This window comes from Mustela nigripes, chromosome 6 (genome assembly GCF_022355385.1).
Source record: "Mustela nigripes isolate SB6536 chromosome 6, MUSNIG.SB6536, whole genome shotgun sequence".
Lineage (NCBI taxonomy): Eukaryota > Metazoa > Chordata > Mammalia > Carnivora > Mustelidae > Mustela > Mustela nigripes.
In genome coordinates this window covers 95,794,822-95,810,560 of record NC_081562.1, presented here as the reverse complement: position 1 = coordinate 95,810,560, position 15,739 = coordinate 95,794,822, and positions in this window count along the sequence as shown.

Genomic DNA, 15,739 nt, shown 5'->3' with positions numbered 1-15,739 from the left:
TTTTTTTTTTTGCACTTCATTATTAGCTTTTTTAATATCAACTTGGTTAGATTTTAATTCTTTTATTTCTCCAGAAAGGGCTTTTATATCTCCCGAGAGGGTTTCTCTAATATCTTCCAGGCCTTTTTCAAGCTTGGCTAGTACCTTGAGAATAGTCATTCTGAACTCTAGATCTGACATATTACCAATGTCTGTATTGATTAGTTCCCTACCCTTCAGTACTGCCTCTTGTTCTTTTTTTTGTGGTGAATTTTACCATCTTGTCATTTTGTTCAGATAAGAGTATATGAAGGAGCAAGTATAATAGTAAAATGGTGGCAACTACCCCAGGAAAATATGCTTTAACCAAATCAGAAGAGCTCTCAAATTGTGAGTGGGGAGAAAGGGGATAAAAAGAGGTTCAGAAAGAAAGAAAAAAAAGGAACAATTAAAATAGAATACGAATAAAGGAAAAATATAAAAAAGAAAAAAATATATATACTAGATAAACTAGTTAAAAAACGTTAAAAAAGAAAAGGATAAAAGGTAAAAAAAAATAGCAGAAAAACAAAAAAGAATTCAAAAAGAAAAAAAAATTAAATTAACTGCAAGACTAAAGAATCATGGGGAGAAAGCCATGGGTTCCGTGCTTTTGAGAAGAATAGGTATTAACTCTTCTTTAAACATTTGGTAGAATTCCCCTGGGAAGCCACCTGACCACAGATTTTTGCTTGTTTGGAGATTTTTGAATACTGACTCAATTTCTTTGCTGGTTATGGGTCTGTACAGATTTTCTATTTCTCACTCTTTCAGTTTTGGTAGGTTGTGTATTTCTAGGAATTTATCCATTTGTTCCAGACTGCCCAATTTTATGGCATATAATTTTTCATAATACTCTTTTATAACTTTGTATTTCTGTGGTGTTGTTTGTGATCTCTCCTGTTTCTTTCTTTTGTTTTTTCTTTCTTTTGTTTATTTACTTATTTGACAGAGAGAGCATGTGCAAAAGCGGGGGCAGCAGCTGCTAGAGGGAGAGGGAGAAGCAGCCTCCTGCTTCATCAGAGCACATCAGAGAGTCTGATGTGGGGCTTGATCTGAGGATCCTGGGATCATAGTAGATACTCAACTGACTGAGCCACCCAGGAGTCCCTCTCCTCTTTCACTTGTGATTTTATCTGGGCCCTTTCTCTTTTCTTTTTGATAAATCTGGCTACAGGTTTATCAATTTTATTAATTCTTTCAAAGAATCAGCTATTAGTTTCATTGATCTACTGGGTTTTGTTGTTGTTGTTGTTTCTTCTATATCATTTATTTATTTTCTCTCTTTTTTTAAGATTTTATTTATTTATTTGATAGAGATCATAAGCAGGCAGAGAGAGGAGGAAGCAGGCTCCCCGCTGAGCAGAGAGCCCAATGTAAGGCTTGATACCAGGACCCTGGGATCATGACCCGAGCTGGAGGTGGAGGCTTTAACCCACTGAGCCACCCAGGCGCGCCTATATCATTTATTTCTGCTCTAATCTTTATTCCCTTCTTTTGCTGGCTTTAGGCTTTATTTGCTGTTCCTTTTCTAGCTCCTTTAGGTGTAAGGTTAGGTTGTATATTTGAGATTTTTCTTGCTTCTTGAGTTAGGGCCTATATTGCTATGTGCTTACCTCTTACTACTGCTTTTTCTGCAACACAAGGTTTTGGACTGTTTTGTTTTCATTTTCATTTAATTCCATGTATTTTAAAAAATTTCTTCCTTAATGTCCTGGCTAACCCATTCATTCCACAGTAAAATGTTCTCTAATCTCCATGTATTTGTGGTCTTTCTGCCTTTTTCTTGTGGCTGACTGACTTCAAGTTTCATAGTGTTATAGTCTGAAAACATGCATGGTATGATCTCAATCTCTTTGTACTAGTTGAGGCCTGATTTGTGACCCAGTATGTGATCTATTCCAGAGAATATTCCATGTGCACTCAAGAAGAATGTATAATCTGCTGCTTTAGGATAAAATAGTCTGAATATATTAAGTCGACTTGGTCCACTGTGTTATTCAAAGTCATTGTTTCTTTGTTAATTTTCTGCTTAGATAATCTTTCTATTTCTGTAAGTGGTGTGGTAAAGTCCTTACTATTATTGTAGAATTATCAATAAGTTTCTTTACATCTATTATTTTTGATTTATATATTTGGGTGCTCCCAAGTTGGGGGCATAAATATTTACAACTGTTAGATCTTCTTGTCAAATAGACCCCTTTATTATGATATAGTGCCCTTCTTAATCTCTTGTTACAGTCTTTTGTTTAAAATCTAGTTTGTCTGATACAAGTATGGCTACTCTAGCTTTCTTTTGACATCCATTAGCACAGTAAGTGGTTATCCATCTCTTTGCCTTCAATATGCAGGTGTCTTTAGGTCTAAAATTAGTCTCTTATTGGAAGCATATACATTTTTTAATCCATTCTGATTGGAGTATTTAATCAATTTACATTTGAAGTGATAACTGATAGATATGAATTTAGTGTCATTGTATTACCTGTAAAATTGATGTTTCTGGAGATTTTCTGTTTCATTCTAGTCTTCGTTGTTTATAGTCTTTCTTCCCACTCAGATTCCCCTCTAATATTTCTTGCAGGGCTGGTTTAGTAGTCACAAACTCCTTTTGTTTTTGTTTGTCTGGGTAACTCTTTATCTCTCCTTCTATTCTGAATGATAGCCTTGTTGGATAAAGTATTCTTGAATGCATATTTTTCCCATTCACCAGGTTGAATATATCATGCCCCTCTTTTCTGGCCTGCCAAATTTCTGTGAAGAGATCTGCTGCAAATCTTATTTGTTTTTCCTTGCAGGTTAGGATTTTCTTTTCCTTTACTGCTTTCAGGATTTTTTCCTTAACTCTGTATTTTGCAAATTTTACTATGCTTCAGGAAGTGTTTCTGGTGTATGCTGTGTGCACTCTGCTGTTATGTTTTGGCTATTCTCTTCCTTGGGACTCAGGTCATTCCTCTGCAGAGTTTCTCCTTACCTATAGTGAGGAGTTTGGACTTTGTCCACTGTGTGTTGAGTTTTAACTAGGTATGTTTTGGTCTGCTTGTTAAAAGAGGCTAGATTTTATTTCCTCTAGAGCTGAAGCTTTGCAGTACTCTATGGTCAGTAACTTGGTGTTTGGGGGCAGTTGTGCTGGTCTTCTGGGGAGGGACCCACGGATTTTCTGGCACATTTGCCTTAGTTCAGATATGTCTGCAGAGAGCAGGGGATGGGGTTTGGTATAAGTGACTCAAGCCTCCACCACGGACACTAAAGCCACTCACTAAGTCCATTTGTGCTGATGGATGGGGGTATAAATGGCATCAGCCAGCTCTCTCATGCCTGGAGAGGGCAGTTCCTGCTTGCTGCTGTTCAGGAAGCCCTCACAGAAGAACAAACAATCCCTTATCATGTGTTCCAGGCATCCCTCAGATTGCTGCTTTTACTCTGTCCATGTCTGAGCCATCTGCCCACCCAGTGACACAGTGCTCCTGTGTTTTAGCTCAGGTGTGCTGGCTGGGTTTCAAAAACTCCAAATTTTAGGGACCCGCACTGATCTTTTGTGCGGGTGTGTGTGTCTCACTGTGCTGTGGCCTGTGCCAGTTTGTCCCAGAAGGTCAGTCACACAAACATGCAGAGACTTGGAGTTAATAGTAAAGTGCAGCAAAAAGCTGATGTCCAGGTTAGCTGCCCTCAGCAGGTGTCTCTGCTCATAAGCTAATGAACAGGACAGGGCAATGATGCCCACCAGCCTTTTTGTCCCCTGAGAGGCAGTGCCACCTCTTCCAAATGTACTCTGAGAAGGGGACCTATCTCTCCCAGTGAGACCCAGGGGATCCTCAGACCACACTGTCTGCTCCCAGATCTCTACCATTCTTCTCTGCAGGAGCACCAATATGCCTGCCAGGCTCTACCCTGCAATGTGCAGTCTTCTAAAACTTCAGTCTTTGAGCTCTGCTGCTTGTAAAAACTTGCTATGATCAATCCCTCTCATTTTTCCTATCGGAGGTTTTGCAGAAGATTTTATCTTGTGCAATGCCCTGCTCCCTGCCTGCTCTTTCTCTCTTCTCTCTATGATCAGGCTTCCCTCTCTTCCACAGCATTGGTGAATCTTTTCTCCCCCATATTATGTCTCTGCACCTCCTACCTTCCACACTGTCCTCTTCTTTCCATTTAGTTGTGCAGTTTTTTCTCTCATATCTATTTCCTGGGTGTTCAGAATAACTTGATATTTATCTAGCTATGTTTGAGGGATGCCAAGTACAGGGTCCCCCTGCTACTCTGCCATCTTAACTCCTCTTGACTCAATAAAATTTTAAGAGTCTTTTATCAGTTGTCCTAATTAGTGCTCTTATTCTGAAATAAAGTATTTTCATTAAGTAAAATATGACAGAGGGGAATAAAATAATTAATCATTTTAATATGACATAAGTTACTAAGTTTAAACTATAATCTTGTCTCAACAAGGACTCCTGTTTAACTGCCATTTACTCTCTTCTATTGACACTTCAGTTCATTTTCTAAGAGTAGAAACTATGTCACAGAACCACACCATTTATAAACAACTTTAACACAGACTTTAAAATATATCATTTTTTTTTAAAGATTTTATTTATTTATTTGACAGACAGAGATCACAAGTAGACAGAGAGGCAGGCAGAGAGAGAGAGGGAAGCAGGCTCCCTGCCGAGCAGAGAGCCCAATGCGGGACTCGATCCCAGGACCCTGAGATCATGACCTGAGCTGAAGGCAGTGGCTTAACCCACTGAGCCACCCAGGCCCCCCTAAAATATATCATTTTGATTCAAACACAAAGCTTGCTTTACACACATATTGCTTTGTTTTATGATGGAATGCCACATTTAAGGGCTCCCTGGAGAAATGTAAATAAATGTTTTCAGGGAAGTATTACTTAATCATTATGAATGCATAATATCCTTCTGTTCATATTTACTGGGCTATAGGAAATAGTTCAAGTAGTTGTCATTTTTAACTTAAGTAAGCATACAATCCTGGAAGACAAAGAACAGAAAATTTTTCTTACAGCTGAAACCAACTGTTGAGAAATATACATGGATCACAGAAAGATGCAAGGTAATTTGAATTGTTTTACTGATTAATAAGTAGATTTGTTCTTATCTTGGTTTATCTAAAGTTATCTGGAAAAATTATGATCTGTCATAATTTATTTTCTAAGAAACATATTTTGAAGATATCACTAAGTCTACACCCTATAAAATATATTTCTGTTAAATAATAGCATAAAGCATTAAAAGTTAAAAAATTCAGAAGAAAATGGCTAAGCCTGGAGAATCAGATACATTTGAAGAAAGGAACAGAATTGGAGTCTATAGTGCATAAAGTCCAGGAAAAAAGGAAAACCTGAAAAAAAAGGGAAATTTAAAAAAAAAGTAGTTAATATTGAATAGAGATGGGATTCAGAATCTAGATGTTCTAGATGGTTAGAATGTTTATAGTAAAGATATCCATAGGGGCACCTGGGTGGCTCAGTGGGTTAAAGCCTCTGCCTTCGGCTCGGGTCATGATCCCGGGGTCCTGGGATTGAGCCCCACATCGGGCTCCCTTATTAGTGGGGAGCCTGCTTCCCTTCCTCTCTCTCTGCCTGCCTCTCTGCCTACTTGTGCTCTTTGTCAAATAAATAAATAAAATCTAAAAAAAAAGATATCCATATAACATATTAAGGTTCAGTGACTTTATTAAAAAGGTTAAATACTAAAAAAATATTTTATAACATGCAATTTTGGTTGTGCAATATATATTTGTTGTAATAGTCATAGTTAACATTCTTTAAATTAAAAGTAGCAATGAACACTTCTTCCCCTTGCTATAAAAACAAACAAAAAACAAAACTCAGAAGACCCTAAATAAACCAATAGATAAATTAATAATAACGCTGAACAAAAAGGCTAATCTCTTAGTAATTGTTATGAGACTAGTTTCAGAAAATAGAAAATGTGGAAGAAAAGAGAAATATACATCTACATAAAATATACAGATTTTTATGGAAGATAGTAAATAGAATAATCTTTAATGGCCAATTGAAGAGGTGAAATTTATACTGCTATTTATTAAATGCTTAAATGATGCTAATATATGCAAACACATGTATATTATTTTAGACTAGATAATTCCACAGTAATAAATTATCGCCTAAGTCCCAGTAGCTTAACCCAACAAATATTTATTTTTCTTATATAACATGTCTATCTTGAATCACTGTGGCCTCTGCTATACATAGGAAACTTTTGTTATCTTGACACTGCACCATCTGAAATATGTAGCCTCTGTTGCTGCTGGAGGCTCTTGTATTAGCAATTGAACACTTTGTCCCAGAAGGACATACTTTATTTATACATATATTTCATTGGCCAGCACCAGTTACTTGATCCCACATAAATATAAACAAGCAAGTATAATCTTCCCATGTATTCAGCAGAGAACAATAGATATAGGTGTATATTAAGGTCTATCATGATATTCAGACAGATGATTATTTAACAGTGGGGTAAAAGAATATCCAATTCCAACAGTTGTGTTTGTAGGCTTAGAAATCCAGAAGGTAGGAATCCAGTTTGTTTTGTTTTCAACATAGCCAATTTTAAATATATATTATTTTTTAGTAATAATTTTAACACATAATGTATTATTTGCCCCAGGGGCACTCTGTGAATCATCAGGCTTACACATTTCACAGCACTCACTATAGCACATACCCTCGCCAATGTACATAGCCATTTTTTAAGTGCAATAAGACACGTAAACACATTGTTTTGTTTTGTTTTGTTTTGTTTTAAAGATCTATTTATTCCATGTGGAAGGGGTATGGAAGGGCAGAAGGGGAGAGAGAATCTCAAGCAGATCCCGAGCTGAGCCAGGAGCCTGACTTGGGGCTTGCTTCCAGGACCCTGATATCAAAACCTGAGCCAAAACCAAGAGCCACCTACATACTCTAGGAACATATTACTTTTTAAACACATAAAAGAGCAATCTTCTGGAACTATAAACCACATTACTTTCAGGAATACTAAATCTCATTGGGTCTTGTTCTTGCTCTTGTTTTTAAAATAATCCCTATGGGATGCATGGGTGGCTCAGTTTGTTAAGCGACTGCCTTCGGCTCAGGTTATGATCCAGAAGTCCCAGGATCAAGTCCCACATCAGGCTCCCAGCTCCATGGGGAGTCTGCTTCTCCTTCTGACCTTCTCCCCTCTCATGCTCTCTCTCACTCTCTCTTTCTCTCTCAAGTAAATAAATAAATAAATGATCTTAAAAAAAAAAAAAAAAAGTAATCCCTATGACCAACATAGGGCTTGAACTCATGACCCCAAGATCAGGAGCCACATGCTATACCAACTGAGCCAGCCAGGAACCCCTCACTGGATATTTTTCAAGTTGTAATATTATAATACATGTGTTTCTATATATAACTAAAGCTTTAAGCTGACATAAAATTACTCCTAATAATTTTTCTAATGTCATTTTGGATGGGCATGATTTATAATGCTTGGCTCAAACATTATAGTTTGACACTACAGTGAACATTTAAGTTAGGCATAATTTATTAGAAAGAACTACCAACAAAAAAAGAGAGAGAGAGAGAGATTTTAATTAAGTCAGGCACTTTGGGTAACAGCTCTTAGATCTGGAAAAAAAAAAAAAAAACTGACTCAGAGCAACCAAGATAAGTGTTGTTAAGCAACTAAAAAATTTGGAGAAGAAACATAATTTAATACTCCTATCTCTTAATGTAATTCAATACAGTCAATATTAGACATATTTTTCAATGTTATACTAATGAAGGAAATAAACCAAATATTTCCTTAATCTTCTATAGTTAAAAAGGAATTTAATAGTTAAGATAATTCAGCATATTTTTATTATTTGACTTCTTTCTAGTTCATAAACATAATTTTGATGACAAAATACTTAAAACTAAATGTTTCATATTCTGTTACATTTCATATATATATGGCTAAAAAATTCTCTGAAGGTAAAAAGACATAACCTAATATTTCTATGAAACAGATGTGTTTTCAGAGTAAAATTTTGGCTGATAATTATAGGATAATTGTTTTACCTTGCTATCTCTAATTTTAACTTCAAGATTACAGTTCATATTGTCAAAATGCTTCCTCCTCTATGTTAAGGGATTTTCTTAGACAAATGTATTTGTTTGGATATATAAACTCTAGTGTTCTGACCTGATACTTTTAGAAGTAGGTGATCTGTGTTCCCTTTTCCCTCCCCATTTTCCTGGAGGGTCTGAGCAGAAGACTGTGCTATTGTTCGTGGATGGTTAGGTTTGTGTGGGAATTCTTAATGTCCACACCCTGACTGGAGAATTTGAGAATCCTCCTGGACATAAGTTCTGGAAGGGACTACAGGCTGTAGGCACTGACTTAGATGTGACCATTTTATATCCTGAAACCCTCAAGTAAACATTTAAAATATTTCTATCAGAGTTGCCTGAAACTGGCTGTCAAGCAGTCCCTAAGCAACAGCATGATTAACACTACTGCAGTTGTGAGGCTGATTTGCTACACTTCTCAGAGATTTGGCTGATAAGGCTATAATAAGACCAAATGGATGCAGAAATTTTATTACTTACACATTAGTTATAACTTATTAACTTATTGTTTACTCCCTAAGTAGGATGCAAACTCCGCAAGAATTGAGATAGCCTGAATCACCGTTGGACACTTCAATGAGTTTATTATCAAAGTTTATCTGTAAAGCCTTATAAAATTGTGACCTCTGGATTATGCCTGTTGTAGTGGTTAGTATGGTGTCTAGACATTTGGTCAAACATAATGCTAGGTGTGCTAGTAGGGTATTTCTGGACAAGATTAACATTTACAGAATGGGTAAAGTAGACTGACCTTCCTAATATGGGTAAGTCTCATCCAATCAACAGAAGACTTGGATAGAACAAAAAGGCTGCATGAGAGGATATTTTGCCTGCTTGTTTTAGATGGGACATTAATATTTTTCTGTCTTTGCACTCAAACTGAGAAGTCAGCTCTTTTTGGAGTCTTCCAGTGTTCAGACTGGAATTTCTACCATTAGCTGTCCTGGGTCTCCAGCTCACCAACTGCAGATCTGAGGATTTCTCATCTGCCATATTTGCATGAGCCAACTCCTCATGATAAATCTCTACATATACATTAGTTCTGTGTCTTTGGAGAACCTGAGCATCTATTTGTTACTTTATTAAAAAAAAAAAAAGGGTAGTGACACTATAAGGACTCTGAATAAGACAGTAAATGCTTATAGAAAGTATACAGGCATACTCAGTGTCTTTTGATTTTTGACAAGTAGGAGATTAGACTTAAAAGAATAGTCACATGATAATCTCCAAATCTGATTTTTTATGCAAAACATCCTTGTATGAAAATACTTGCTAAAATTTTTGGAAAATATGTGCCAAACAAATTTTGTATATTGATCATAGGTCTACAATCTCTGTAATTATTCATTTCAAGCTAAAGTCTAATTTTTATATTTACATTCTTCCTTATAATTCAAGAAGTAAGGGTCCCTTCTAGAGGATTTCCCTTATTACTTATAAGTGTCAAGGAGAGCCTGAAAGATAAGTTCTGATGTAATTACTGGCTGCTCTGGCAACATAGAAAAGTCTGATAATGACAAAGGGGCAAAGGGATAAAGTGTCAAGAATTGGCCATAATATATCATATCTGAAGAGCCAGCTATTGCACAGGAATAAATCATGAAGAGTGTTCCAACTGTACCAAAAACTTCTAGGAATGACTGCCATTGTTTTATATTGATGTTCAGATCATCAGACTTGATCTCCTTAAGGTGTAAGGTTCTTTCTTACTCAGGGGCCCAAAGTTCATATATCACAATTTGAAAAACAGAATGTACAAGGGACTAGTTGAAGCAGGTTGGTCATAGGAAAGTAAAACTCTTCATGGAGCTGTTTGCATTTAACAAGTAGGGAAGCTAGTTTATAACACATTCAAACATCTTCTGAGATTCTACCAAAACAGCAAAAGAAAAAAAGAAGCAGCATAGAGAGATGAATCAAAGATGGGCATTGTAATCTATTGTTATTTAAGTAAAAAATGTACCCTCTCCTTCACTTCCCTGTGTTTCTCCTTCGAAAAATTGACCTGATTTCCTTTTGTTTGGTGCTGAGGAAGAGAAGAGAGTGTGCATTTATTTCCTTCTTTCATCACTCTAAAGCTGCTGTTTCTTGTTCCTCTATTGTTGGGCAAAGGGAAAAGTAAAGGAAAAGAGCACAGTATTACATTCAAAACACAATTTGTTCTCTTATCAGGGCTCTCTATGTATCAAGGATCCAGATATTGGTTCTTCTGTAAGTATTTTAATAATGAGATTCCCATTAAAAATCCCCCATTTGCTCTTCCCTTCTCTTGCTGGCTATTTACAACTCTTTATCAGGGCCTAGCATCTTATAATGAAACCTCCATAATTTTTTTTTTAATAGGATCATTCATAGCTCATTATTTCATCCTGAATAAGACTAACCTGAAGAGTCACCCAGTGATACTGCAAAGTCATAAATTAGTGTGTAATTAATTGTTAAATGAATGATGAAATTAAATATAAATGGAAGTTAATGGACAGATTTTGAAACATAAATACTATAACTACCTGGAAACTGATATTCCGGTCACACTTTATATATGACATTTTATTTGGGGCTTATTTCTTACCTGGCTGATTTTGTTGAAATTAGTGCCTGAAAAAAAAATACGAAATAGAATGATTACATCAGTTCAGCCAAAATAATTTTGAAATCTGCATTGTAATAAGATTCCCCCACTAAATTACACTTTTTCACAGAAATATTTGAGAGTTGCCATTAGGCAAGATATGACTCTGGCTATGGGGATAGTAAGTCATACTTACACGTGCAATGTGTAATTAATTTGCTAATTAAAAGAATGTCCAACAATTGTTGATAATGATTAAAAGTCATGCATTTAAAGATCAATTCTATTCTAACAAACATTCAAGAAAAGAGTTACCAAAAGGAAGAATGGTGTGATAAATTGACATAATAAATTCTGGGTGCAGAAAAATTAGGCCAAAATTAGACTTGTCCTACATTTGCCAAGATTAGGCATATTTGGGTCCTGGGTGTTAAAAATGACCATCATTTTATACCACCTTAACTCTTTCTTAGAAACCTTGCTCTGGAACTATATACCACTGGATAAAATTACACCAATTAGATTTTTTTCCCCCTTAGAAATGGGATTTAGGGATAGAACTTGAATCTGCCAAACTTGATGAGCACTGGACCCATAAAGGTAAATAATTCTGAGAGGAAGGTCTACCTCTGACAGTCCCAAACAAGGTGTATAAGAAATTAAAGAAATTTATGGTAAGACTTGTACCTGATAAAAGAAGAAAAGAGGATGGAGCAGCCTCAGAAAAGAGGATACTGAGAAACTTCTTGTATGGATTTCTAGTTCCTGTGAAATCTAAACATGATTTTTCAATAGGTTTGATATTCTTAAACTGAATCTCCTTTCTTAAGTAAGTTTCAGTATATTCCTGGCAGGTAACATACCCTATGACATATCCAAAGATAATGAAGACAGGAGATTAAAGAAATAGCTAAAGAATTAGGCAGTTTTTACAGATTTTATGTAAAGTAATAATAAAATGAATTTCATAGAATAGTCTCACCAAAGCCTCATCCAATATACTTTTCCTTCACTGAACCCGAGTTTGGTTCCATTTAATAAAGATTTTGGTAACTAAACACTCTGGACCTGATAATACTTACATAATCATTTGAAATGAAATGCTATTTTTAAGTCACTAAAAGATTTGAATACTCTGTACTTTTTTCCAAGAAAATTCCATAAGGCCTTACTTTTTTTTTTTTTTTTTTTATTTGACAGACAGAGATTACAAGTAGGCAGAGAGGCAGGCACAGAGAGAGAGAGAGAGAGGAGGAAGCAGGCTCCCTGCCGAGCAGAGAGCCCGATGTAGGGCTCGATCCCAGGACCCTGGGACCATGACCTGAGCCGAAGGCAGAGGCTTTAATCCACTGAGCCACCCAGGCACCCCAAGGCCTTATATTTTTTTGAGAGGGAAAAATACATCTTTTTAATTTGACCCTTTAATGTGCTATTTTTCGTTTATTTTACTCTTTTAGTTAAAGCCTGTCTGTAGAATAAAGTCATGCTAAAATACTTGGTATTTGAAGCCTATATGAAATTCTCACAGGTTATTTTAAAATTTTCTAATGAAACCTACATATTTGGATGTGTTCTATCTGTATGCTATCAATCATTTCATGTACAGTTACGTGATTTAACACAATGTGACTGATGAAATCTCTCAGGAGCAGAAGTAACTGACAGAACCTAAATTGATGTTTTATGAAAATGTACTGTGAATATGCCTGAAAGATGTCTTTGATATGGCATCAGGCATTAACGTGCTATCTTTATAACTTATGACTTAAAATGTTCTATCTCTAGAGAAGTCAGGATCTCAAAATAACAGGAATGGTTTAATTCTTTCCTGATATTCCCATCTTGACTCTTATGAATTTCTTTCTTTCTATAAAGAAAATGTTTCTCTATAAAAATGATCGTTTGAAATTCACCTATTCCTTAGTAGCAACTATTACTCTTTTTATTTCTGTTTTGGTCACTTATATGATAATTTAATATTCTATACTTTGAGCCTATAAAAATGAATTAGTACCCTATGGGTCTCCTGATCCTGCATGTTTCCTGTCTTACATATTCTATATAAAAATATATACATTCAGGGACACCTGGGTGGTTCAGTCAGTTAAGCCACTGCCTTCGGCTCAGGTCATGATCCTGGGATCAAGTCCTGCATTGAGCTCCTTGCTCAGGGGGGAGCCTGCTTCTCTCTCTGCTTCTACCTGCCACTTTGCCTGCTTGTCCTCTCTCTCTTACAAATAAATAAATAAATAAAATCTTTAAAATATATATTCTATATGCTCCACATCCTCATTGACACTTGGTAATGTCAGACTTCAGATGGAGTCATTCTTGTGGCTGCTTTTCTCACATGTATAATGATGTGGAATTTTTTTTATTGTTTATTGGACATTTTGAAACCCACATTTGTGAAGTTCCTATTCAAATCTTTCATCTGTTTTTAATGAATTTGGCTGTAATTAAAAAAAATTTTCATTAGAGGTTTTCGTGTATTTTGGATATGAGATCTTTTTTGGATATATGTACTGGTAATATCTTCTCCCAGCCTATAATTTGCACTTATCTTAACTTTTTTAATGGTGACTTTTGAAATACAGTTGTGCTTAATTTTACTTAAGTCTGTTTATTGTATTTCTTTTGTTACTGACTTGTATCTTAAGAATTGTCTATATCAAAAACATAATTATTATCTTATTATTCTCTTGCATATTCATTTAAAAGTTTTGTGTTTTTTGTTTTTTTCTTTTTGGTCTTACCTATTAGAGCAGAATCTGTGTGCCAGATTAAATTGACTTTTGTTTATCATGCAATGCAGAAAATACACAATTGGGAAAGATCAAAGATCCACACTGAATTGCAGTCATAAATCAGGTGATAATGTATATATGTGGATCTGTTTCTGTGTACACTCTTCTGTTCCATTGCCTCACTTCTTCTGAACTTTTATTTATATTTGTACCAATTTATGATGTCTTAATGATTATTATATCATGTAAAATTTTATTAATTTATTCTTGGGCTTGATCCCAGGACTCTGGGATCATGACCTGAGCCAGGCAGATGCTTTAATGACTGAGCCACCAAGGCACCCCAGGTTTAATTTCTTTTATTTTTCTAGCACCTTGAATTGGAGGCTTAGATATTCATTTAAAATTTTTTATTTCTCAATATATGTATTTAAAGCTATAAATTTCCTCTTAGAGCTACCTCAACTGTATTTTTATAACTTCTAACGTTATATCTTAATTATTATTCAGCTATTGTTCAGTAGTTTTTTTTAAAAAATTTTATTTATTTTAAGAGAGAGAGTCTCAGCCAGAGTCCACACAGAGCACAAAACACAAAATGGGGCTCAATCTTACAACACTGAGATCATGACCTGAGCCAAAATAGAGAGTGTGATGCTTAACTGACTGAGACACTCAGGTGTCTCTGTTCAGTACTATCTAATATCTATTTTGATTTCTTCTTAAAAATATGGATTAAGTAGAAGAATACTAATTAATTTAAAAACTTTTTCTAGGAAATTTCCTGTAATTGAGTTCTAATTAAATTCCACTGTAGTCAGAGAACATACCCGGTATAAATTCAGTTCTTTGAAAACTGTCAAAACTTTGTTTTTGGCCATCATATGATCTATTTTGGAAAATGTACCCTGTTCATTTGAAAAAAGTTTTTTTCCACTCTAGATGTGTTTGAACTTCAATGTATTCTCAGCCTTGAGTAACCTCTGAGATTTCTGGTAAGTATTCCAAACATATAGTGGCTATTCTCTGTTAAGTCTATTAGACTTTCACTCTGTATATACAAGAATAGGGGTCATCCAAGGAACTATGCTAATTCGTACACAAATATATGGGGTTACTTTTCTGCAAATCTCCCTCTAATGGATCCTGACCCCAGAAAGAGTCCAAAGGCATCAAAATAGCTTTGGCTCCAATCTGTGTTTCCTTTATTCAGAAAGACAGATATTACTTGAAATTCCTGCTGTTCTCTTATATCTTATTTCATAATTATCTGGAAAATGCTCTCCTGAAGAAGACCTTTGCCCTACTGATGTAGACTTGCCAACTCTTACCCAAATTCTGTAAACAACTGTTTTTATATTATAGGGATCTTTTATAATTAATAACAGAAAGAATTAAGTATGATTCCAGTTATTCCATATTGGTCATAACTGAAAATAAAGTAGGAAAATAATTCCATGTTTATATGCTTTATAGTTATAATCTAAAAGTCATAAATGTGAATGATGCAGGAAGAAGTGAAAGTTTTCTGTAGCAAACTATTAGAATAAGTGACAAATACTGAGTTGTACTGAATAGGTAAAGCGACTGGCCTTAGTTATGAGAAAGGATAGATAAAAAGAGTAAATGGATGAAAAGTAGTTAGATGTTGTAGGGAGAAATTCTCTCAGTGAAATAAACAGTGAAGTCACCAGTTTGATGTGATAATGGGAAAGGAAGTACTAAAGTTTAATGAAAGAGAATAAATTATGAAATAATTAACTGAAAAGTGAAAACGTGAATATCCAAATTCAATGCAGTCTGATTGCCACCAACTTGAGCGTTCGATTGAGGTTTTGATCATGAATTTAAGATGAAAGCAATTCACAAGTTTTTCTCAGCGATATCCACCAGTGTAAGTACATATGAAGAGTAGAATTTTAGGTTTAATCAGGACTGTGATTTAACTTTTTCAGTACTATGAAGGAATTTGAAAGCTTTATGTGATTATGACTTTATGTTCTTAGTGAAGACATATACAGAGCAGTAAATGAAGCTAAGCTCCATTGAGAGCTTTATGTGATTATGATTTTCCTTGTGATGTTAGATAGGTAAGGAGGGAAGTATGAGTATGAAGCAGATCATAGACCTTGAAAACCAGAAATGATCTAAGGATTAAAGAAGGTTCAGATTTGTTTTGAGGGTTGCTTAAGTTGGACTATTAGAGGAAATGAACTGGAAAATAGGAGGTAATGATGAGAATATGGCATTTTAAATTGAAATAATATATACTCTGCATCT